Here is a 25515-nt window from a genome sequence, read left to right on the forward strand (position 1 = left end):
AACAAACAAGGCTTTCTTTTGGTGATATCGTCTTGCAAAAATAATTTTACTTTTTATGAAATTCATAGAGAAAAGCATAAAGCTAAAAAACTCACTTTTTCTACCAATCAGTGCTAGTTTAAAACAAAATATGACATAGTACAAAGCATGGCAAGATTATTTACAAATAAAATAGGGGCTTTTTTCCTTTAAATCCTGCACTTTTTTTTTTTAAACAACATTTTAAAAAATACAAGAACAATATGGATTAAATAAAAATGTTTTAGAAGGGTTAGAAATATAGGAATAAACAAAATCAGGAAGAAAATAATAGTTAAACTGATAATAAATCTTTTGTTTTTAAATTAGGCAAACCTTTTTTTAACCGCTTTCTCTACGCCCTATAGTAGAAGTACTGCTACAGGGTGGCAGGGCTGCACAAAATCATGTATACAGGTGAAACTCAAAAAATTAGAATATTGTGCAAAAGTTCATTTATTTCAGTAATGTAACTTAAAAGGTGAAACTAATATATGAGATAGACTCATTACATGCAAAGCAAGATAGTTCAAGCTGTGATTTGTCATAATTGTGATTTTGGCTTACAGCTCATGAAAACCCTTGGGCCTTGATGCCGAGCGGCCGCACATTTGCGTGCAATTAAGAAAAACATATGTGCTGAGAGCAAGCACCCTGCCGCTCCCAGCACACATGTCTGGTACTCACGGAAAGGTCCCAATCTCCTCTTTCAATCAGGACCTTTCCCGATCATGTGACAGCGAATCACGGCGGTCACATGACCCTAAAACACCTTTGCCCGGAGCCCTGCCTGCATTTTTACCGTTCTTTCTGCCTGGAAACTGAGAAACGTCCATGGCGTCCAAAAAGTATGTATGGCGTCCAGTATGTAGCAAATGACCAAGAAACTGCATTAGATGCATATGTAAACTTCATTGACATTAACACTACATGGCAATATGTTACATAGTCTGGCTGAAAAAAGACAAAAGTCCATCCAATTCAACCATTACATTATGTATTTTTAAGCTGCTATACAGTTTTTGCTACTTTTTTTTATTTGCACAAACAGTTAATTTTTTAGAAGAAAGCTATAACGGTCTATACCTTCTCAGTATCAACAGTACAAGCTATAATTACGGGCTCTAATATCTCTTTGTTTAAAGCCTTTATCAGGAGTAAAAGGGTTTTTTGTTTTTTTTACCAGTTTTAGACATGTTCTTACGGCTGCCGGAAAAGTTATTAATATATCCTGGAGCCAGTGCTGTCCTAGCTAGGTAGATGATGAGGCCTGTCTAGGGTTGAACACAATTTACTATCAACAATGATGGTTTCCTGTGCAGAAGTCAGCTGTTTCCACACAATGACTAGCGTTTTAAGACGACTGGCGCCTAACCAAGGTCAGGGTTATTCTGTCATGTTCTCTGCCGTGTAGAAATCTTTCTGAATGTTTCCTCTCGGAATTGTTTTTTGCCTTCTATAGCTCCCCCCTATGGCTTTTATAAGACAGTAAAAATGAGCATTTATTATCTGACAGACTGAGCTTTATCAGGTTAATAAATTGCAAATAGTTGTGTCTCGCTTTGTTTCCTGTCGTTCTGACTGGTACTATTGAGGAGGCTCCATTTGCTTTACAGGAAGGAAGTAAAAGTTTGCAGCATCACTTCTGTAAATCCTTTATAGCCATCAGTCCTTTTTTAGTTATTTATTTATTTTAGGTACTTGTATAGTGCCATCAATTTACACAGTGCTTTACATATATATTGTACACTCACATCAGTCCCTAACCCTCAAGGGGTGTACAATCTAAGGTCCCTAACTTACATTCATACATACACATACTAGGGCCAATTTAGACAGGATCCAATTAGCCTACCAGCATGTCTTTGGAGTGTGGGAGAAAACCAGAGTACCTGGAGGAAACCCACGCAGGCACAGGGAGAACATGCAAACCCCAGGCAGGTGGTGCTGTGGTTGGGATTCAAACCAATGACCCTAGTACTGCCAGGTGGAAGTGCTAACCACTTTGCCACTGTGCTGCCAATTTAGCTCAGTTAAAGTGGAATTATAGGCAATTTTAAAAGAAGCATATTTCTTTAAGATAAATAAGCCTTAATGTATTTTTAAATAATGATCAGTTTTGTGATCCCCAACAAATTTGGACTACGAGAGAAAAGGGCTGCACTGTAAGATAGCCCACAATATGGCACAGCAGTGCCAGTCTTAAAGTATATGTAAACGCTCACCTTGTAAAACAACCCATTCAGTTTAAAATAAAATAGAAAGGCAAAACATTTGTATATGTATATATAAAACAAATTAAAAAATTCCTTTCCCCCCCCCTTTTTTATAAGTGATCACATCTGTTGATCCAGGGAATATCCAATTGCCTCTCTGGGGATCAGGAAGGAATTTTTTCCCTGCAAGAGCAAATCGAGTCATGCTTTGCTGGGGGTTTTTTGCCTTCCTCTGGATCACATGGACTTTTGTCTTTTTTTCAGCCAGACTAACCATGTAACTATGTAACTGTTCTTGGGTGCATAAGAGCTGGGGGATGAGAAACAACAGCACACTGATCTTCCCTGTGAATGTCTGTGCAGAGGAAGGGGGAGTATCAGCACAGCATTAGCTTCCAGCCAGGGACGGACTGACAACTCATGGGGCCCCCCGGGCAATAGGGGATCATGGGACCCGTGTCCTTGCCCAAACTCAAAAAATCCTATGAAAAAGGTACCAGGGGCATCTCATGGAGCCTCCTACTGACCCCGGGCCCACGGGCAGTGCCCGAGTTTCCAAATGGTCAGTCCGCCCCTGCTCCCAGCACAGCTAAAGAACTGACCATGCAGTGCTCTCATGCCTAGTGTGGTCAGTTTTTTATTGGAAAGTAGAGGGTCTAGCAGGAACACCAGGGATTTCATACAAAGGAAGCAATATAAAGAGAACAGGATACTTTTACATACACGTACTTGGTAGAACAAGTACATGAAATGTTGGGTTTAGATATTCTTTAAGGCTAGGTTCAGAAGAAAATCCATGCAGCCGCACCACCCACAAAGAGGAATGCGGACCCACGGGTGGGTGCCATTATTTCTCATGGCACGCCGCTTGCACTGGAAAACACAACTGTACTGGGAACCGAGGATCCTGTGCGGACTGCGTTTTCAAAAGAAGTGCAGGGACTTCTTCCCTGTGTGTCACGGGGCACGGGAGACCATTCAAATGAATGTGCTCTCCTGACCACGCAAAACGCGGCCCGCACGGCCGCATATATGTGAACCAGGGGTGACAGGCTTACTAAAGACAAATATGCTGTTCACTTTGCAAGATAATGTTTACAAGGGAATTTTCCTAGCTTTAATTGTTACTAAACCCAGGACCCTGCATTCACTCTCTCTGGTCTCCAACAGTACACAGAATATAGAAATATAAACTGCTAAATATAAATATAAACTGCTAAATACCTTTTCTCATCAACAGTTAGAGTAATCTTGTGACTTCTATCAGTGTCCAGCTGATCACTGGTTAAAGCTTGTAGGAGGAGTTTTTTTTCTGCTCTAGGAATATGCAGAACCCCTGACCTCTGTCTGGACAACACTGATTTGCCCTGTGCTGATCACATGAACTCTCCCAAGAAAAAAAAAAAAACCTCTCCAGCAATACACACCAAACTGAGCATGTGCATAATGTCTCCACACATTATGTCTTATCAGGAGATAAGAGGTGGGCATTGAAAGAAGGGGAGGATCAGAGAAGTCAGTATCAAACAGCATTTTTACTCAATGCAGAGGAGTAACCCCTTAGGTTCCACAGTGAGTATAACAAGCATGCTTTACTGCATATACAGACTGATTTTACTGTTGTGGGTTTAGTAACACTTTAAAGTGGTGAAAATTCAATTTACCAAGAATGCCCACTCATATGCAGTCAAAGTATAAAAAAAGTATCTTTACTTGGACATGATTGGATGATGGAACTCAGTAGAACTGAGTTTTACCTCATTCACCAAGATACAATCATGTACAAAGAGAAAATTACCTTCCAGTGAATGGCCTATTTATTTTTAATAAATTAGCCCCAATGGAATTTACAATATGTATCTCATCGATAGGCTGCTGCTCCGTCACCATCCAGTCACAGGCTGGGGCAAGTCCCATGAAAATCCTTGTTATACTACCTGCAGTTAAGAAAAGTAAATCCAAGTACCTACCTCTGCTGTCTGCCATGAAGGTGTAATTCTATGTCATTTTGTAAATAACAAAATATTGAGATATTGTCCCTATCTTTTGTACCAGCTACTTCCGTATCTATAGTGCTCACCGTTTGCTTTTGATATGTAATAGTGTGCATGCCCATAGTACGCTTTAACTGCATATTGTTCAGCAACCATAATTTACCATGAATTTTTGTGATGGTTGGTGTATCAGTACTAATGGTTTTTATTGATTGCAATCAAACCTTTCTGATGAGCATCATGTGGTGCACTGAGATGGGTTTGAAACACATATTAAAGAGTGAAGCAAATAAAAAAGAAAGGGAAAACAATGTGAAAGATGAGAGACAGTAGTGACCATAAAAAAAGGAAAAGTCAAAGAGACACAGAAGTAGGGTGCAGGGGCATCCCTAGGGTTGGTGTCACCCGGTGCGATAACATTTGGTGACACCCCCTCCGACGATCCCCGCAGAGTGGATGGGATCTGCAGATTGAGCATAATGGATCGGACTCCGATCCATTATGCTCCCCAATCCACAGATCCGATCCATCCTGCGAGGATCGTCGGCTTTCTTTACAACTTACCTTTTCGTGGAGCGGGACCGGTGTCACCCCGTATAGGTTGCATGCCGACGATCCCAGCAGGATGGATCGGATCTGCAGATTGAGCATAATGGATCGGACTCCAATCCATTATGCTCCCCAATACTCAGATCCGATCCATCCTGCGGGGATCGTTGGCTTTCTTTACAACTTACCTTTTCGTGGAGTGGGTCCGGTGTCACCCCGTATAGGTTGCATGCTGACGATCCCCGCAGGATGGATCGGATCTGCAGACTGAGCATAATGGATCGGAATCCGATCCATTATGCTCCCTAATATGCAGATCAAATCCATCCTGCAGGGATCGTCGGCATGCAACCTATACGGAGTCTCGAGGCAGGTGCAGGGGGTGCGTCGTCGCACCGGGTGTCACCTATCACACGGGGTGACACCGGACCCGCTCGACAAAAAGGTAAGTTGCAAAAAAAGCCGACGATCCCTGCAGGATGGATCGAATCCATCCTGCGGCGATCATCGGCTTGCTTTACAACTTACCTTTTCGTGGAGTGGGTCCGGTGTCACCCCGTGTGATAGGTGACACCCGGTGCGACGACGCACCCCCTGCACCTGCCTCGAGACGCCACTGCTAGGGTGGTACTAAAAGAGAGTCAGGAGTCAGTTCGAACTGGGATAAGAAAATGTACGCCAACCTGATAATGCTACATTGACACTTGCTCTCTAGAAGACAGCAAAAAAAACATAAAATACATACACATAAATATATATATTATTTTATCTATACTATTGATGTTGCTTCATCGGTCTGAAAAAATAAAGCCCACATATGAAGACTACATATGAAGGGGAGTGTTTCTGTAAGCACCTTGCTGGACCAAGGCATAGGTAAAAAGAGGCTGGAGCACAGACTAGAGACAAGTATGGAGTGTAGTCTAAATCAGTCCATTGGATATGCAATTTTCTTTCGGTGGAAGGACAAATATTTGCTTGATTCCCCCATCAACATAGCGTTGATGGAGGACTCACTCTTGCAGTACTATTGTGTTCTGTGGGTGAGAAGCCTTTCCTGTGGCAGAGCACTATGACCACTGCTGGCAGCTGCAGCCACTGGCAGTGATAAAAAAATCCAAAAGGCTGGTTCTACTGCCCGTAGATGGATCAAATCTCAGCCAGTTCCTGATGAACCAGCCGAGATTTGATCAATGATTATTATTATACAGGATTTATATAGCGCCAACAGTTTGCTCAGCGCTTTACAATATAAGAGAGACAGTACAATTAGAATACATTTCAGTACAAAAGGAATAGGAGGGCCTTCCTCATGGAGCTTACAATCTAAAGGAAGGGGGAGGTGATACAAAAGGTGATACCTGTGGGGGGTGATCTGGTGGAGGTGATTCAAGTTTAGTTCTTAGGTGGAGGTGCTGTAGGCTTCCCTGAATAAGTGAGTTTTCAAAGATCGCCTGAAGGCAGACAGGGTGGGGACCGACAGCACATACTGTGGTAGGGAGTTCCAGAGGGTAGGAGAGGCTCTGGAGAAGTCCTGGAGGCGAGCGTGGGAGGAGGTGATGAAGAAGCTAGAGAGGAAGATATCTTGGGAGAATCGGAGTGGGCGATTTGAGCAATATCTGTGGATGAGGTCGGTGATGTAGCTAGGGGCAGTGTTGTGGATGGCTTTGTAAGCTGTGGTTAGTATTTTGAATTTCATACGTTGGGTTAGTGGCCGGCTTAAGGCTAACCACAACAGATAGTGAGACATTTGCCTGTCACTTGATCACACTAGGACCTGCTGCACTTTACCTTGTGATTGGACCAACAAACAAAAGCAATACATGGGATGTGACACATTCTTACCTTGACTCAGTAAGATAAAGGAAGGTTAATCTCCCAGAAAATGCTGGAACAAAGCCCAGGTTCTGAGGGGATGGGACTAGGCTAAACCTGGTCATACATGGTTCAGTTTTTTTTTAACCAATTCCCCCATGCACACACTTAGCCTAGGTTCATATATATGCAGTGCGGTATATCGCATGTGATTCGCACAGTAACAGCACCGCATTGCTGTGCAAATCACATGCGATTTGTGTTTCAGTGCGATTGGAGCCATAAATTTGGCTCTAAATTGCACCGCATCTGCACCAAAAAGGTGCAGGACCCTTTTTTGGGTCTGCACTAGAATTGGATCGCATGGGTTTCACACCTATGCGATCCGATTCTACACATCACACCACATTTTGCAGACCGCGTTCAGGGTGTTGTTAACTTAACATACACATTCGCAGCGGTTTGCACGAACGGGGTGTGATTCTGATGCAGTGCGGAATTCGCACAGAAAACGCTGCAAATTCCGCACTGCATCAGTGTGAACCAGGGTTCAAAGTGTTACTAAGCCAACAACAGTAAAATCAGTCTGTATATGCAGTACAGCATGCTTGTTATACTCACGGTGGAACCAAAGTGGTTAATTATCTGCATTGTGTAAAAAGGCTGTTTGATTCTGTCTTCTCTTATCCTCCCCTTCTTCAACAGTCCCTAATCCATCTGTTGATAGTACAGAGCTCTAGGAGTCACTCTACACATGTTTAGTTTGGTATGTACTGTTAGAGAGTGTTTCTTTTCTTTGGAAGGGTGCATGTGATCAGCACAGGGTTAATCAGCACTGTCCAAAGAGGGTAGGGGTTATGCTGCCTTAGTCAGAGCAGAATGAAAACTCCTCCTACAAGATTAACCAGTGCTTGGCTGGACACTGATAGAAGTCACAAGACTGCTGATGAGAAAAGGTATTTAGCAATTTATATTTACTAAAATAATTGCATTTCTCTGTTCTGTGTACTGTGGGAGACCAGATATAGTGAATGCAGGGTCCTGGGTTTAGTAACATTTAAGTTGGATGCAGAAATTCTCCTGCTATGTCAATGAATTCTTACAGTGAGACTCCCCCACCATAGAATACATGGTTTCACCGCTGCAGCCGATTGGCTGCATGCTCCGATTGAGTGAAAACTTACCAATAAGCTGGTTCATGAGAAGTCAATCAATAGATCGATTTCTCATGTATGGGAATGGCCATGCATGGATTGATATTCAGCTGGTTCCTTGTGAACCATCCGAATTTTGATCCATGTATGGCTTAACCATACTATATGAGACATTTCTCTGAGAATGACAGAATCAGGGGCGGACTGACAACTCATGGGGCCCCCGGGCAATAGGGGATCATGGGGCCCCTGTGTCCTTGCCCAAACTCAAAAAAGCCTATGAAAAAGGTACCAGGGGCATCTCATGGTGCCCCCTACTGACCCCGGGCCCTCAAGCAGTGCCCAAGTTTCCAAATGGTCAGTCCGCCCCTGGACAGAATGACATACTGGGGGAGATTTACTGAAACGTGTGCACAGAGAATCTGGTGCTGCTGTGCATACTAACCAATCAGCTTGTAGGTTTTATTATCAAAGCTTTATTGAACAAGTTGAAATTAGAAGCTGATTGGTTACTATGCACAGCTGCATGAGAGTCGGTGTGCACCAGTTTTAGTATATCACCCCCACTATATAGGGGTTGATTTACCACAGGCAAATAGGCTGTTCACTTTGCAAGGGAATTTGCCCCAGAGCTTTGCAAGGGAATTTTCATGTGATTGGATATCCTTTGCAAAGTGAAATTTCACCACATTCACTAAGCTTTGGGAAAAATTCCTTTGCACGGTGCAACTTTTCTTGTAAACTGAACACACAGCCTATTTGCCTTTAGTAAATTAACCTCTTAGTGAGAAGATTTCCCATCCTTGAAGATACTGGGGTCTGCTGCCCTGTACCTTGTGAGTGTGGAAAGAAACAGCACACAAACCGGAAGACATTTTCTTGGCTCTGTGAGAAAAGAGAAGTACCAGCCATTGATAAAACATTTTGGAAAACTTGGAAAATCTTTGTGTGAATAACAAATGCATTTGGAGATTAGACATGTTCTTTATTGTCAATTAGGGTAGCCCTGCATGGATTATCACATTGGGTAATTATTAAATCAACACAGAGGATGAATGCTCTAGCATGGAAAAAGGCATACAGTCAATGTCATGGATAGAAGAGAACAGACACAGATTGTGGCTACATCACAGGCAATCAGATCACTTGCTCACATAATGCGGTTTTAGAAGTGGTCTAATTACTAAATGGGATTCACATCTAGCTGCTTGTTATTGTAAATGGCTCACAACAGTGAGAAGTTGTTCTGACGTATGGAACAAATATTGCAGAATACTGAAAGTAAGCACCATCAAATATAAGTCCAATGTTCCAAAGATGTGGTGTGCCAATTCAAGCTATAGTAGAGTGACAATGTTATTTTTTTTTCTTTTTGTAATCAATTAAGTAAGTGTTATTTCTTTTCATTAATTACGAAGAAAGTCTTATCTTGATTTTAAAAGTTTGATTGAATGGAGAATTTTTGTAATTCAAAGATCTTAATCACATGCACTCCACCCAGGGGCGGACTGATCATTTGGAAACTCGGGCACTGCCCAAGGGCCCGGGGGCAGTAGGGGGCCCCATGAGATGCCCCTGGTACCTTTTTAATAGGCTTTTTTGAGTTTGGACAGAGACACAGGGGCCCCATGATCCCCTATTGCCCGGGGGCCCCATGTGTTGTTAGTCCGCCCCTGACTATAACTGTTATTTTGATGAAAATAAAGTCAATTCTTTATAAATAGTGTTGTTTTCTTATAACCAATGCTATAGTTTACAACACCTATGCCTTAAAGCATATCTAAATGTTGAGAGAGTACAACATTGGGGGTACAGTGTTGGCCAGCACTTCAGAGGAAAAGGATTTGGGGGTACTTATTTCAGATGATTGCAAAATGAGCCAACAGTGTGGCCAGGCAGTGGGGAAGGGGAATAGAATTCTAGGATGCATCACAGGAGGGATCATCCACAGGAGGAAGGAGGTCCTGATTCCTCTATATAGATATTTAGTTAGACCTCATTTAGAATACTGTGTACAGTTCTGGAGACCTCACTTACAAAAAGATATTGATAACATAGAACAAGTCCAGAGATGGGTAACAACAATCGTGAAAGGTCTGGGGAATAAAACTTATCAAGAGTGATTCCAGGAACTTAATATGTACAGTCTGGAGGAAAGAAGAGAAAGGGAAGACATGATTGAAACCTTTATATACATCAAGGGGGTGAATAAGGTTCAGGAGGGCAATATTTTCAATATGAAATCAAAATCAAGAACACAAGGACATGAGCTTAAACTAGCTGGAGGAAAGTTCAAAACTAATCGCAGAAAGTACTATTTGACTGAAAGAGTAGTTGATGCTTGGAATAAACTTCCAGCAGAGGTCGTGAGCCATTCAACAGTACATAGCTTCCAACATGCTTAGATCTATTCTCAGACAAATAAGCAAAAATAAAACAAAACACAACAAAAAAAACCCAACACCTCCCACCCAAAAAAAAAAGAAAAAAACAAAACACAAAAAACCCCACAAAACACACACACACAAAAACGGGCAGACTTGATGGACCACTTGGTCTTTTTCTGCCATCACTTCTCTATGTTTCTATAAATGTAACAACTAAAATGTACTATATTGCAGTATACCTTTTATTAGATGTAGTGGCTGCATTAGTTTTGTTCTTTAACGCTTTCTTGTCCTTTATTGTTACCTAGGGATCCTGCCACTGAAACATTTTCTGTCCTACACTCACTTATTGCACTGTATCTATAGAGGGAGCCATGGTTGCCACCCAGTCTGTTTTTTTCTTTATCTCTATTGCATGGGAAATGGAGGGATTACAGATGAAAAATAACATTGTTTGTGCTTTTAATTCATCTCACACGAAGTGACCAGGATTTTGCACTTTCTGGAATTGCTGAAAATATTCTTAGCCTGAGAAATGAAAAATCCTCTAGTCACCACTTCTAATGACTAGTCTGTTTGCCTATCTATCTGTCTATCTATCTTTGGGATCAGAGGGGTAAACAGGCTCTTGGCAGACAGTTTACTAAACTTAAAATCCATTTTATTTACTACCAAACAGAAAAGTGACAAGGTTTGTTATCAGATTCTGTTTAACCTGCCTAGCGGTCTGATTATTTCCGATTTTTGGTGCTGAAAGCGGTACTCACTGAAATCTGTCCGAACAAGAGTCTAGTAAACATCCCGGGTATGATAAAATTTGAAACATGAAATCATAAATTATAATTTAATAAATAATCATAAAAAATAATAATATAATAATAATACATTTAATTCAATAATATAATCAAACCAAAAACACTGAAATTTGAAATATAGCGCCAAGTTCGCACATTGCTGAGCAAAGTCGCAAAATCGTTTTCAGTGTCTGATGACGAATTTCCCCACGAATCATTATCACTCAATTCTGCAAGTGGTTCTGATTTACTATCGCTGTTCTCTAGCTGATCTAAACCCGCTTTTGACCTAAAGGGACACTTTTTGGACGCCATGGACTTTTCTCAGTTTCCAGGCAGAAAGAACAGACAAAATGCTGGCAGGGCACAGGACAAAGCACTCGGGACACAATGTATGTGAAATGGGTTGAAACAGCAATGTTTTGCTATGTAAAATTTGTTTAGGAAAAAAATGACATTTTTTTAAAATTTTCAAATTTCCCACCGCTGGTGGCACCCGTATGTCCGACGTCACAGGGACCGGAACATGGAAGCCAGATGCCGGCATTGGCCGGAGGAGATGGCCGGGGATGCTGCAGGAGACACATCTCAGGAGCGAAGGACAAGGTAAGCTCTGCAGGGACTCCCTATGCAGCGCCGCATGGTAAGCCCGAGTGTAGCTCGGGGTTACCGCTTTTGGTACTGACATTTTACCACGAGCTACACTCGGGAATACTGCCAGGGAGGTTAAACAGGACAAGTAAACCTTCCCATTAGTACAACACAGTCTTAGCCCTGGTTCACACTGATGCGGTGCAGAATTCACAGCGTTTTCTGTGCAAATTCCGTCATGCATCAGAATAGCACCCCATTCATGCGAACTGCTGTGGGTGTTAAGCTAACAACACCCCAAAAGCGGTCCAGAAAACAAAATCAGATCACATAGGTGTGAATACCCATGCGACCTGATTCTAGTGCTGACCCAAAAAAGGGTCCTGCACGTTTTTGGTGCAGGAGCGGTGCGAATAGAGCCATACATTTTCGCACTGCACACAAATCGCATGTGATTTGCACAGGAATGCGGTGCAGTTCCTGTGCGAATCACATGCGATATACTGCACCGCCCATTTGTGAACCCAGGCTTACATCAATAACTTCCAGTGTCCCATCCACTGCACACACAGTATTTCAAAGTCACTGTTAAAGGAAAGCTCACCCAGCAGGTCAAAGCCAGATTATAGAGATTTCCAGGCAGCATCTAGGTCTCCTCACTACAGACAGCAAAACTGCCATCAACCGGCCTCTCTGACCAGCTGCTTAATAAACAGGTCTGGGAAGTATGTTGCCTGTTCAGTTAACCCTCTCATACCCCCCCCAGGCTGACTATCTAGATCAGCCTTTCTCAACCAGGGTGCCCAGGCACCCTGGGGTGCCTTGAGGTTTCTTTGGGGGTGCCTTGGCAAAATGTCTACAAATTTCCCAAAACTTATATACAAGCCAGCGGGTAGAACAAGTCTGCCTTTTAGTTACACAAAGCCACAGGTTTTCAATGTGCTCCATTACAACCTTCTAGCCGCCGGCATCCTGACAACCAATGACATCATCGTTTGATGAGGATGTCAGTTACCTGTACAGCATCCTAGTTTGACCCTCCCCTGCCCCTGTCCATCAGTACTGGGGTTACATTAGTTCACTGATGAAGAAAAACTGAGGGAGAGGAGAAACATTGGAATAGTACTCAGTACCAGTGTGCAAAAGAGTATTTGCTTTGGGAGAATAAATCACCTCTTTCGTTGGGTGTCCTACGTGTGTGGATGTTGCTGCGTTATATAAAACTATTAGAATAGTTTTTCACATTTTAGGATGGGGTGCCCATTTAAAATTATGGACAGTCTTGAGGCACCCCATTTTAGAATGGAGTACCTCAAGACTGTCCATAATTTTAAAGGGTGCCTCGGGACTGTTCATCATTTTAAAGGGTGCCTCCAGGACTGTTGATTATTTTAAAGGGAGCCTTGACTGATAAAGGGTTGAGAAACACTGATATAGATAGATAGATCGATAGATAGATAGATAGATAGATAGATAGATAGATAGATAGATACAAACAGGGGTGGACTGACAACTCATGGGGCCCCCGGGCAATAGGGGATCATGGGGCCCCTGTGTCCTTGCTCAAACTCAAAAAAGCCTATGAAAAAGGTAGCAGGGGCATCTCATGGGGCCCCCTACTGACCCCGGCCCTCTGGCAGTGCCCGAGTTTCCAAATGGTCAGTCCGCCCCTGGATACAAACAAACAACAAAACAGTTAAAAACAAGACCTTTATAATTGCACATTTTACAAACTGTTTTGTTAAGAAAATGATTCATATTAAACCATGAAAAAGACTCTCATTATATTATTTCCATAATTACAGATAATTATACCTCGTCTGTGTCAATGGATTACATAAAGTTGCTGGGCCTTTGTTTTTTATTCCAAGCCTTTCCTGCAAAATGGTGTTTGTGTCTGTGTTTTTTTATGTAAGTCTTATACTTAAAGGTTAGATGAGTCTGCTTCCAGTTACAACATGCCATTAAAAACTCTAGGTAGCTGACACTGAATACTTGGCAAAAAAACAACATTTACACTTCGCAATTTGTAATTTCAGCAATTCTGCCAGCGATTCCAAATCGTGTGGCTTTTGCAGCACAGCAGGCAGCGTCTGTTTGGGTGCCATTATCCTTTAATGGCCCCCAAATGCGATGCAATTGTCGCACGTCAGAATCGTGTGGCAAGCGTAGCAAACTGCGCCTTTAAAAATGCATGAGGCATGTCACCCAAAAAGGAGCAGGAACTTCTTTTAGGTGCCAAACATGAATATGGTAGCCCATTCAAATGAATGAGCTTCCCTATGCAACATGCAGAGGCATGTGAAAAGTGCACTGTCAATATCGCATGGAGGGAACTCGTTCCCACTACGCAATGATGTGAATGGGGCATAAAAGAACAAAAAAAGTTCCAAATGTTGACCTATTTAATCTATCTTTCTTTACCAGTGCTAGGATTGTAGTAAATTCCTATTTAAATGAAAAATGTGTGAAATGTGAAAATACAAGTAGAAAACATACTAGTGAAAAAAATCTCAAATGGGTTTGCTGCTGTTACAACGGCATTATTGCCTCGAACAGTATACTGATAAAAACTCACAGCACTGCCCCTTTAAATCCTTAGTGTTTTTATGTACATGAATGTGCTTATATTGGACACTTTTGACTACATAAATCCCCCTATATATTGAGCTACAATAATGAGCATGATTATCCCCCCAAAGAATCAAGTGAAAAAAGTAATAAAAAATCTCCAGTGGGTTTGCTACTGTTAAAAAGACAATGTTGCCTTAAAATGGTATACAGAAAAGAACGCACAGCACTACCCCTTTAAATCGTCAGTGTTTCTATACATATGAATAGAAATACAGTGGTTAGCACTTCCGCTTGGTAGCAGTAAGGTCGTTGTTTTGCATCCCAACCATGAGACTACCTGCCTGGAGTTCTCCCAGTGCTTGCGTGGGTTTCCTCCGGGTAATCTGGTTTCCTCCCACTCTCCAAAGACATGCTGGTAGGTTAATTGGTTCCTGTCAAAATTGTCCCTACTATGTGTATGTATGAACATAAGTTAGGGACCTTAGACTGTATGCCCCTTGAGGGTTAGGGACTGATGTGAATGTACAATATATATATAAAGAGCTGCATAAATTGACAGTGCAATATAAGTACCTAAAATAAATAAACAAATAATAAATAAATAAATAAATAAATAAGAATGTTCTTAAATTGAACAGCTATGGCTACACAAATTTTCCCCCAGCATAAAAGGGAACCCATAAGCGGTGGCTCCAGCTTCTGAAGTCACCCTGTGGGAGGGGAAAAACGCATTAGGCGGGACCAGTGATGTCACATCTGGTCTGTGAAGTGCATGCTGGAGTGACACTTCCAGGTTCGATATTGTATCTGTGATTGCAATCGATATTGAACCTGTCATAGCAAGTGAGTGTAACAAGTGTTTTCATGTTTTAAATAAAGCAAGATTTCCCCTTGTCTATCCTTTTGCATGTGAGGCATACCAAAACTTTTTTCTAAGGGCTCATGCACACTGCAGCTGATAAACTGACATTCAGGAGCTTTTCTGCGTCTCCATGTACACATCGTCGTTTACAGTCATTTACAGGCAGTTGAGTTTACAGTCGTTTTTTTGAATGCACCAAACTTGCGTTTAGGAGCAGATTTTACCAGCGTTTCAAATGCCAAACGCTTCTAAACGCGGTGAACCGCGTTTATAAGCGTTTTCGTTTAGAAGTGTTTTTTTTACTGTTCCATATCCAAATGCTGTCCAGAGCCTTTTTTCATAATCAGAATTGCATGCAAAGCGTTTTCCATGTATTCAAATGGACCTAGTACAGTCAGTTCCAGATTTTGCATGAAGGAAAAAATGGTAGAACGTGCCGCTCATGATGGGATCCATAGTGAATACAACCAGAAAAGACAGGTCATCTCAGCACATACTGCTCTCTCTGCTTCTGCTCTCTCTATTTCTCTCAAAATGTCTGAACTAGTTATTTATTTACTGTTTTTCATGCATTCTTGGCATTTTGGAAGGTCTCCTGAGTTTATCTTTAAAAAACACTTCTAAACGCAAATGCTTATAAACGCGCATAAACGCAGTGTGCAAACGTGGCTAAACAGACGTTTTTTAACCTACGTTTTCCAGCAGTCAGTTTCTGAAGTGTTTTCCAAACGTCTCATATACATGGAGCCTTACACTGCCTGGAAGAACAGAGGAAGAAGAAGAGTAGAGGAGAGTACACCAAAGGAACATATATGAGCCAGAGAATACCAGCAATAAAAGTGTGCCTGACCAATACGCTTCTGCACAGAGTCCACATCTTCTGGAGAGTGTGGGCACAAGAGAGGGAACACATCAATATGCTTGCACTTTATAGAAGTTCCCCCCAGCACTTGTATCACTGCACCAAATAATGCAACTGGAACAATATCGGACAATTGTTTATTCGGTTGTTTGCACAATTTTTTTTAAAGAGCAGAATTGTGATATTACCTTACGGGGACATTTGTGTAGCCATAGCTGTTCAATTTTAGCACACTCATATGTATAGAGACACTGAGGGTTTAAAAGGGTAGCGCTGTGAGTTCTTTTCAGTATATCAATTGTTAAACAAAATATGTATTATTCTCAGCTTGGGCTGAGAAAATATTTAATCTTTCATTGGGGACGTGTATGTATGGGTTTAATTCCTTCACTCCATTTGAATATTATTACAGCCAGGGGCGGACTGACCATTTGGAAACTCGGGCACTGCCCGAGGGCTCGGGGTCAGTAGGGGGCCCCATGAGATGCCCCTGGTACCTTTTTCATAGGCTTTTTTGAGTTTGGGCAAGGACACAGGGGCCCCATGATCCCCTATTGCTCGGGGGCACCATGAGTTGTCAGTCGGCCCCTGATTACAACCAATTTTTTTTTCTTTGTGCAAGAGAACAGTAGGATCTGCAAACTTTGTTGCTTCCCTACACTTGGAAAGCAGACATCATTCATTCCTTTCATGATTTTGGTTTGATGGAGCCCCCCTGAAGTCTTTGCATATTCTCCAGATCCAACCATCCTGTGAAAGCTGTCCAGAATGGCTAGTGGCACCGAGTGCTACATTGGGAGCAAGGAAAATAGTTATGTGGTTCCCCTTACTTGGAAGAAAGGAGTTTTTTTCTTTATTTTTACTTGGGCAGCTGGAAAGAATGGCAGGGGATTGAATATAAAATAATCCAGCGTACCTGTCAGTTTGCCGTGATGAGGCAAAAATGCATGTTTTCATTAACCACTTAAGGACCGCCCTATAGCAGATATACTGCTACAGGGCGGCACCTGTGCGCAGAATCACGTATATATATGTGACTTTGCATTTCTAGGTAGGGGGCACACGACTCTGGATGTCAATCGCAGGTCCCGGCCGGTAATTATCCACCGGCGCCCGGTGATTACCGAACATCTCCGACGTGGAGGAGATTTTTTTGTTTATAAACAATCTTCCTCTCTGTCAACTCGAGCACACTGCTCAGGATGGCTGTGCACAGTACAGCCATCCCGATCAGTGTGCTTTCAGTGAAGAGCACGCCCCTTGCCCCCCAGTAAAACATTCCCAGCAGACAGTTAACCTTTTGATCGCCCCTCACATTAACCCCTTCCTGCCCAGTGCCATTAGTACAGTGTTAGTGCTTTTTATAGCACTGATCACTGTATTGGTGTCACTGGGGTGTCAGTGACACCAAGTTAGTTCCCCCCCAGTGTCAGAATGTCCGCTGCAGTCCCGCTAAAAGTCGTTGATCGCCGCCATTACTAGTAGAAAAAAAACTAAATCCCATTATCTATATACCGCCATTTGTAAACGCTATAACTTTCACATAAACCAATGAATTTACACGTATAGGGATTTTTTTTAGCACAGACGTAGCAGAATACATTTTGGCCTAAATTTATGGTGAAATTAGATTTTTAAAATTTTTTTACTGGACATGTTTAATAGCAAAAAGTCCAAAATATAGTTTTTTTTCAAAATTGTTGCTTATAATGCAAAAATTTAAAAACGTACAGCCGATCAAATACCACCGAAAGAAAGCTAAATTTGTGGGAAAAAAAGGACTGCACAGTTGTCAGTTAAAATAACACAGCGCCGTAATGCAAAAAGTGGCCTGGTCAGGAAAGGGGGTAAATCCGCAGGAGGGCAAGTGGTTAAATCAGCCTTTCTCAAGGGTTCATGTACACGGGACGTTTGGAAAACACTTCTGAACGATGGAAACTGACTGCTGGAAAATGTAGGTTAAAAAACGTCTGTTTAGCCACGTTTGCATACTGCGTTTATGTGCGTTTATGAAATTTTTTATTTAGAAGTGTTTTTTTAAAGATAACCTCAGGAGACCTTCCCAAATGCCCAGAATGCACTGAAAAACTGAAAAAATTTACTATTTCAGACATTTTGAAAGAAATAGAGAGAGCAGAAGCAGAGAGAGCAGTATGTGTTGAGATGACCTGTCTTTTCTGGTTGTATTCACTATGGATCCCATCGTGAGCATAATACGGCACGTTCTACCATTTTTTCCTTCACGCAAAACCTGGAACTGACTGCCCTGGTGTACCGGGTTGGTTTGAATGCATGGAAAACGCTTTGCATGCATTTCTGATGATGAAAAAAGGCTCTGGACAGCATTTGGATATGGAACAGTTAACAAACGCTTCTAAATGCAAATGCTTATAAACGCGGTTAGCCGCGTTAACAAGCGTTTAGTGTTTGAAATGCTGAGAAAATCTAATCCTGAACACAAGTTTGGTGCGTTCAAAAAAACGACTAAAAACTCAACTGCCTGTAAACGACTATGTGTACATGGACACATAGGAAAACATTAGAGGGAGTTCAGGGGCTGCTGAAAAAACTGCTGAACAGCTCCTGAACGTCACTTTATCAGCTGCAGTGTAGGCCTCAGGGAACCCCTGCCAATTGCCACGATATCAACAACTAATGATGCATTATGCTAGTCAGTGAGAGGAATGCCTCTTACATTGGTTGTCATTGGGAGGGAAGTCCCCCATACAAATAGCTAAAAACAAGGCTGTTAGTAGTTACATATCTAGTTGCATAGCAATAGGAGGAAGAAATTGCTCAAGGAACCCCTGGAAACCTTTGGAGGAACCCTAGGATCCCATGGAACCCTCTTGGAGGAAAGCTGCTTTAAATGTTAATTAAATCAGCATTACTGCACATCATGGCGATGCCAGGGATAAAAAAAAATAACTGTAGACATAACAACGCGGATTATATTAGTAAATGACAAGTTAGATAACTTTCAAGTTATTGTTTCTCTGTTTGTTAAATCATGAGACTTTGGCATGTCTTTGTGAAGAAACATCCCAGAAAACCATTGGTCCTTCTTAAGCCCCTAGGCATGTGAATCTATGCAAAACTACCGCAAAGTATAGACAAGATGGATGACCGCCAAGGGTTGTTACGTAATTCAATTTTAGACAGCAGCAGAAAGTTTGAGAAACAATTCTCACGTTGAAGTGCACGCCTGTCTTCAACATTACTGACAAGGGTAAAAAAAGAAAAAAAATCTACATAATGAAAATAATGGATTGTTCCCAGAAGACCTCTGAGACTCCCTATTAAATGTAAACATTCTACTTAACTAAGTATGTGAAAGGAATCCCAAGGGGATGTCAGCTTCTGCAATCATTTATAATGCAAGTACACATCTTTGTTCCAGGATGTTTCAGTATTCCTGAGAATCAGCGCTTTGGTTACACAACATAACAACACAATTATTGATTTGTGGCACTTCAAAAAGTTTTATTCATGAACTTGTAGTGAGGCAAGTTTCTGGGATTCCAAGAATCCCAATGTTGGCATCACTGATTCTTGTTTAAAATAGGAGTTTTCAGGTTATATCAGGTAATGCTTGATTTCCTAGAAAACAGACACTGGAGAAAGTGTTCATAATATGAATTAATATCTACACACCCTTACACCCATGCAAGGTTTAATGAAACAAGTGTGTTGGTATCTGAATATTAAATTATTTTTTTTTTAAAACACCTCTCAGCACTTTCAGTGCTGTCAAACCTTAGGCAGGGAAAGTAGCAAACACAGTTTGGAGTCTTATAGACCTCCAATAGCTCTCTTAAATAGTACCTGTCACCTGCCTAATATCCAAAGCAATAAATGGTAAAAAAATACGTTTTTCAAAAATAAGATTTATTTAAAAAATGTAAATTCTCTGCCATTCATAGAGCTTGCATAAGCTCTTACATAAATGACAATTCACAATACATATTGGTTATCGCTGTGTATGCTGGAGAGAGAACAATATTTCTAGGGCCTTCGTTTATGGCTCTAAAAATGATGAGTTGTAAAGGTTTCTGAAAGCGTCACCTTTTCATAATTCTGGGTTTGGTAGTTATTCTCTGTGCATGCAGTTTTGAAGCTTGATATTTTGGCATCTCTTTACGCAACACAATCTCATCTTTTCTATTTTACACAAAATTGAGAATTATATTGCGTTTTTGTGATTTGATATACCATTGCTCACATGTCATGTGACATAAAAAAAGTTTAAAAATACAAAATGTATTCTTTAACTACTTGCCAACCGCAGATAGCCGAATGACGGCTTCACCGTAACTGGCCAGTTCTGGGAGGGCATCATATGACGTCCTCCCAGAACGCACACTCCAGCACTCCCCGGGGGTGCACGCCCAGCGATCTCTGTAATCGCTGTGTTCTACAGACATAGCTGATCACATAATGTGGTAAACAGCCAATCACAGCACCCTTTTACCACGTGATCAGCTGTGTCCAATGACACAGCAGATCTCTGGTAAATGCAGGTCACACCATGAGGAAAGTACTGCCGATAACCGGCAATTGTCAGAGGACAGATCAGCACAGATCATCAGGGAACTGATGATCAGTGCCTAGCAGTGCCATCCACCAGTGCTGCCCACAAGTCCCCAGCAATGCCATCCACCTGTGCCCATCAGTGCCACCCACCTGTGCCCATCAGTGCCTAATAGTGCCACCCGAAAGAGCCCAGCAGTGGCACCTATCAGGACCACCCACCAGTGCTGCCCATCAGTGCCATCCATCAGTGCCCAGCAATTCCATCAGTCAGTGCCACCCATCAGTGCCTCATATCAGTGCTGCCTATCAGTGTTGCATATCAGTGCCGGCTTATACGTGCCGCCTATCAGTACCCATTATTGTTGCATATCAGTGCCAGCTCATCATTACCACCTATCAGTGCCACCTCATCAATGCTGCCTATCAGTGCTGTCTATCAGTGCCCGTAAGTGCTGACTATCAGTGCCCATCAGTGCAGCCTCATCAACACACATCAGTGAAGGAGAAAAATAACCTGTTTGCAAAATTTTATAATAGAAACAAAGAAAAACTTTTTTTTTCAAAAGCTTTGCAAATTTTTTGCTTATAACACAAAAAATAAAACACCCGGTGGTGATTAAATACCACCAAAAGAAAGCTCTATTTGTGCGAAAAAAATGATAAAAATTTTGTATGGGTACAGTGTTGCATGACCGCGCAATTGTCATATAAAGTGCGACAGCGCTGAAAGCTGAAAATTGGTCTGGGCACGAAGGGGGTATAAGTGCCTGGTAGGCAAGTGGTTAACCACAAATAGAGCTTTCTTTTTTTTTCTTTGTTTCTATTAAAAAATTTGCAAACAGGTAATTTTTCTCCTTCACTAATGTGCGTTGATGAGGCTGCACTTATAGGCAGCACTGATGAGGTGGCACAGATAGGCAGCACTGATGGAAACTGATAGGCTGCACTGATGAGGTGGCACTGGTGAGCACTGATGAGGAGGCACTGATGATGCTGCACTGATAGGCAGCAATGATGGGCACTGATAGGTGGTACTGATAGATGCACTGATGGGCACTGATAGGTGGCACTGATGGGTGACACTGATGGGCGGTGCTGACTGATGGCACTGACTGACAGCCCTGACTGATGGCACTGACTGGCGGCACTGCTTGGCACTGATGGGTGGCACTGCTGGGCACTGGTGGGAGGCACAGCTGGGCAGCACTGCTGGGCACTGATCATCAGGGCACTGATGAACAGTGCTATGATGATCATTGGCAATCTCCTCTGTGACAGCTGCTGGTTATCAGCACTACTTTCCTCACACTGTGAGGAAGTGCTGCCAAAAACCAGCAACTGTATTTACTCCATGATCTGCTGTGTCATTGGACACAGCTGATCCTGTGGTAAAAGGCCGCTGTGATTGGCCTTTTACTTCATCACGTAATCAGCTTGTGTCTGTAGGACACAGCGATCATGGAGATCGCCAGGTGCGTGCCCTTAGGGGAGTGCGGGAGGGCGTGTTCTGGGAGGACGTCATACGACGCCCTCCCAGAACTGGTGACCAGATATAGTGTGGTTACCAAATGGTTAAAGAAGAATTTCGGGCAAAATTATTATTTTTCCGTGCAGTGGGGCTGTCCCCGCACTGCATGGATTAAGTGCTCATTTTTTTCTAAGCAAAGATATACTTATCTAATCTGCCGATCCTCCAAGCACAAGACAGGTCCCCGCCACTCTTGTCCCTCCACACACTAGTGGTCTTGTAAATGGGCTTTTCCTGACATCATCACACCCATCGACCAGCTCCAGACATGAGTTCACCAGGAACAGTCCACCACTGGATGTGGGGGAGCGCGGTGTTCTGGAGGATCAGAGGAATGGGTAAGTACAGCTTTTCCCTGAGCCCCTGGACAAAATGAGCACTGAACATACAGTTGCAAGAAAAAGTATGTGAACCCCTTGGGATTACGTGGAGTTTTGCATGAATTGGGCATAAAATGTGCTCTGAACGTCATCTAAGTCACAACCATAGAAGAACACAGTCTGCTGAACATAATACTACACAAACATTAGATGTTGCCATGGTTTAATTGCACATAATATGTAAACATTCACAGTGCAGGGAGGAAAAAGTATGTGAACCTTTGGACTTAATAACAGTTTGACCCTCCTTTGGCAGCAATAACCTCAAGCAAACGTTTCCTGTAGTTGCAGATCAGACCTGCACAACGATCTGGAGTAATTTTGGACCACTCCTCTTCACAAAACTGTTTCAGTGTGGCAATATTCTTGGGATGTCTGGTGTGAATCGCTCTCTTAAGGTCATGCCACAGCATTTCAATCGGGTTGAGGTCAGGACTCTGACTGGGCCACTCCAGAAGGCGTATTCTGTGCTGTTTCAGCCACTGTTTTGTTGAATTACTTGTATGCTTTGGGTCATTGTCCTGTTGCATCACCCATCCTCTACGGAGCTTCAGTTGGCAGACAGATGGTCGTACGTTTTCCTGCAAAATGTCTTGATAAACTCTGGAATTCATTTTCCCATTAATGACAACAATCCGTCCAGGCCCTGAGGCAGCAAAGCAGCCCCAAACCATGATGCTCCCTCCGTCATGTTTTACAGTGGGGATGAGGTTTTGATGTTGGTGTGCTGTGCCTTTTTTTCTCCACACATAGTGTTGTGTGTTCTTCCCAAACAACTCAATCTTGGTTTCATCTGTCCACAGTATATTTTGCCAGTAGTGCTGTGGAACATCCAGGTGCTCTTTTGCAAACTTCAAACGTGCTATAATATTCCTTTTGGACAGCAATGGCTTCCTCCGTGGTGTCCTCCCATGTACTCCATTCTTGTTTAATGTTTTCCTTATTGTAGACGTGTCAACAAAAATGTTAGCATGTGCCAGAGATTTCTGTAGGTCTTTAGCTGACACTCTGGGATTCTTCTTTACCTCATGCAGCATTCTGCGCTGTGCTCTTGCAGTCATTTTTACAGGACGACCACACCTAGGGAGAGTAGCAACAGTGCTAAACTTTCTCCATTTGTAGACAGTCTGTCTTACTGTGGACACATGAACATCAAGGCTTTTGGAGATACTTTTGTAACCCTTTCCAGCTTCATGCAAGTCAACAATTATTGATCGTAGGTCTTCTGAGAGCTCTTTTCTGCGAGGCATGGCTCACATCAGACAGTACTTCTTGAAACCAGTAAACCCAAAGCAGGTGTGTGTTTTTTAAGGGCAGGACAGCTGTCAGCAACACATTCAATATCATCACACTGATTGGAGTCAAGGTTGGCTCACTCCTGGCTCTAAATAGCTCTGGGAGAAGTCATTAAGCTAGGGGTTCACATACTTTTTCCTCCCTGCACTGTGAATGTTTACATGTTATGTGCAATTAAACCATGGCAACATCTAATGTTTGTGTAGTATTATGTTCAGCAGACTGTGTTCTTCTATTGTTGTGACTTAGATGACGTTCAGAGCACATTTTATGCCCAATTCATGCAAAACTCCACGTAATCCCAAGGGGTTCACATACTTTTTCTTGCAACTGTATGCAGTACAGGCACAGCCCCACTGCATGGGGAAATACAAGTTTTAACTGGAGTTCTGCTTTAAACGCTGTATGTATATTTTAGCATGTGTGTAAATAATTAACAAAATTGGTCCGGCAGAAGAAGAATGAAACATCCATTCTTGTTCAAGGTAAAATCTTATTATGTTTAAATTGCCCTGCACATTATTTGGGCATATTAATAAACATACTAAGCTATTTGAAAATTCTCTTCCTTTAGTAAATAAACTCCATACATTTCTAATATGCAGGTATGCAAAGTAAAACATCTGAAAATGTAAGTAATAAGCAGCGCTCCAAAGCAAACCCCCATAAGATTGAAAAAGGCCTGAAGGATGGGGCCTAAGTCCAGCCAACGCTTTTTTATTATTTTATTTCAATAAGAGTGGAGAAAGATTAGGATCCCTTTTTGGTTTTTAATGTTATCCAGGGTTCAAGTCAGGGTTGTCAACATCCCAAAATGTATGGACAATTTGTAAAAATCAATCATATTTACAACTGTTCATAAATACAGTATCAGGGGCTGATAATTTGTCATGCTGCGTTGATGTTTGTTAGTGTAAACCAGTCAAATTACTTGTTATGGGTATTGTCAGTGTTTCATATTGTGTTTTTGCTATGTAAATATTGATTGTCTTAGTTTTTATTGTAATTTTTCAGGTTGTTAGTAAAAAATTTGCTCTGTCAGCAAATTTTCATGTTTGTCAGTAAAAAAATAAGCCGTTGAGGTTGGCATCATTGGTTCCAGTAGAGAGATTTCTCTTCATTTCCTGTTCAGCTTACAGCAGTTTTACCAGACCTGAAATAAGGTAAAATCTACAATAGCAAAACTGACATAAAAAATGCAAAAGATAATTCTATTTGTTCCCCAGTTCCTTAAAAAAACATTATTTCTGCTTTGTTGCACTTGCAGATTTTCCCTTACTTCCCATCTAGTAAAACAGTAGTCAACTTGACAGTTGGTGAATAAAAATTGCTCTAATGGAGCAGGAGTTGTGCTGTGTCAGGCCACTGTGAAGCATTAATCAGAATGTAGTCATGAGAAGAAAAGTCATCCAATGTCAAGAAAATACGTAGGTAAGTCAGAGACATTTTTTAACCAGATGTTATGGTTTCATAAACCTTGAATCCATTGGCAAAAGTACTTTTGAAGTAAAAAGAATTTGAGGAAAACAACAACTTTGTGATGCATAAGCGAGGGTTTTCAATAGTTTGGGGTAATGTGGCAGTCAGTGATGCAAGATCTTTTGTATGGATAGGGGGAAGAATGGACTCTAATATGTATTAAATCCTGGCAGCTAATGTTTCAAGTCTTTAATCTATTCAGTTCTCACATCTGATTACCCACTAAGGACCAGAGCATTTTTAAAATTTTCTTTTGAATTGACGATAACTTTGTCATTACCTAATGCTAAGTCCACTAGACCATATAAACCACTAGACCTGCTAAAAACATGTAAAAAAATTAGCTTTTAAACTTACTTGACATCCATATTCTGCCCACAGTGCCTAAGCAAGGATGACATCACTCTCATACATGCAAGATCCAAGAGGATACAAAGAGGCCCAAATCTAGCAAGAAGATGCTTTCAGAATAGACTGGAGTGC

This window comes from Staurois parvus, unplaced genomic scaffold (assembly GCF_062004578.1).
Source record: "Staurois parvus isolate SC_StPar_1 unplaced genomic scaffold, SC_StPar_1.0 ptg000165l, whole genome shotgun sequence".
Taxonomy (NCBI): Eukaryota; Metazoa; Chordata; class Amphibia; order Anura; family Ranidae; genus Staurois; species Staurois parvus.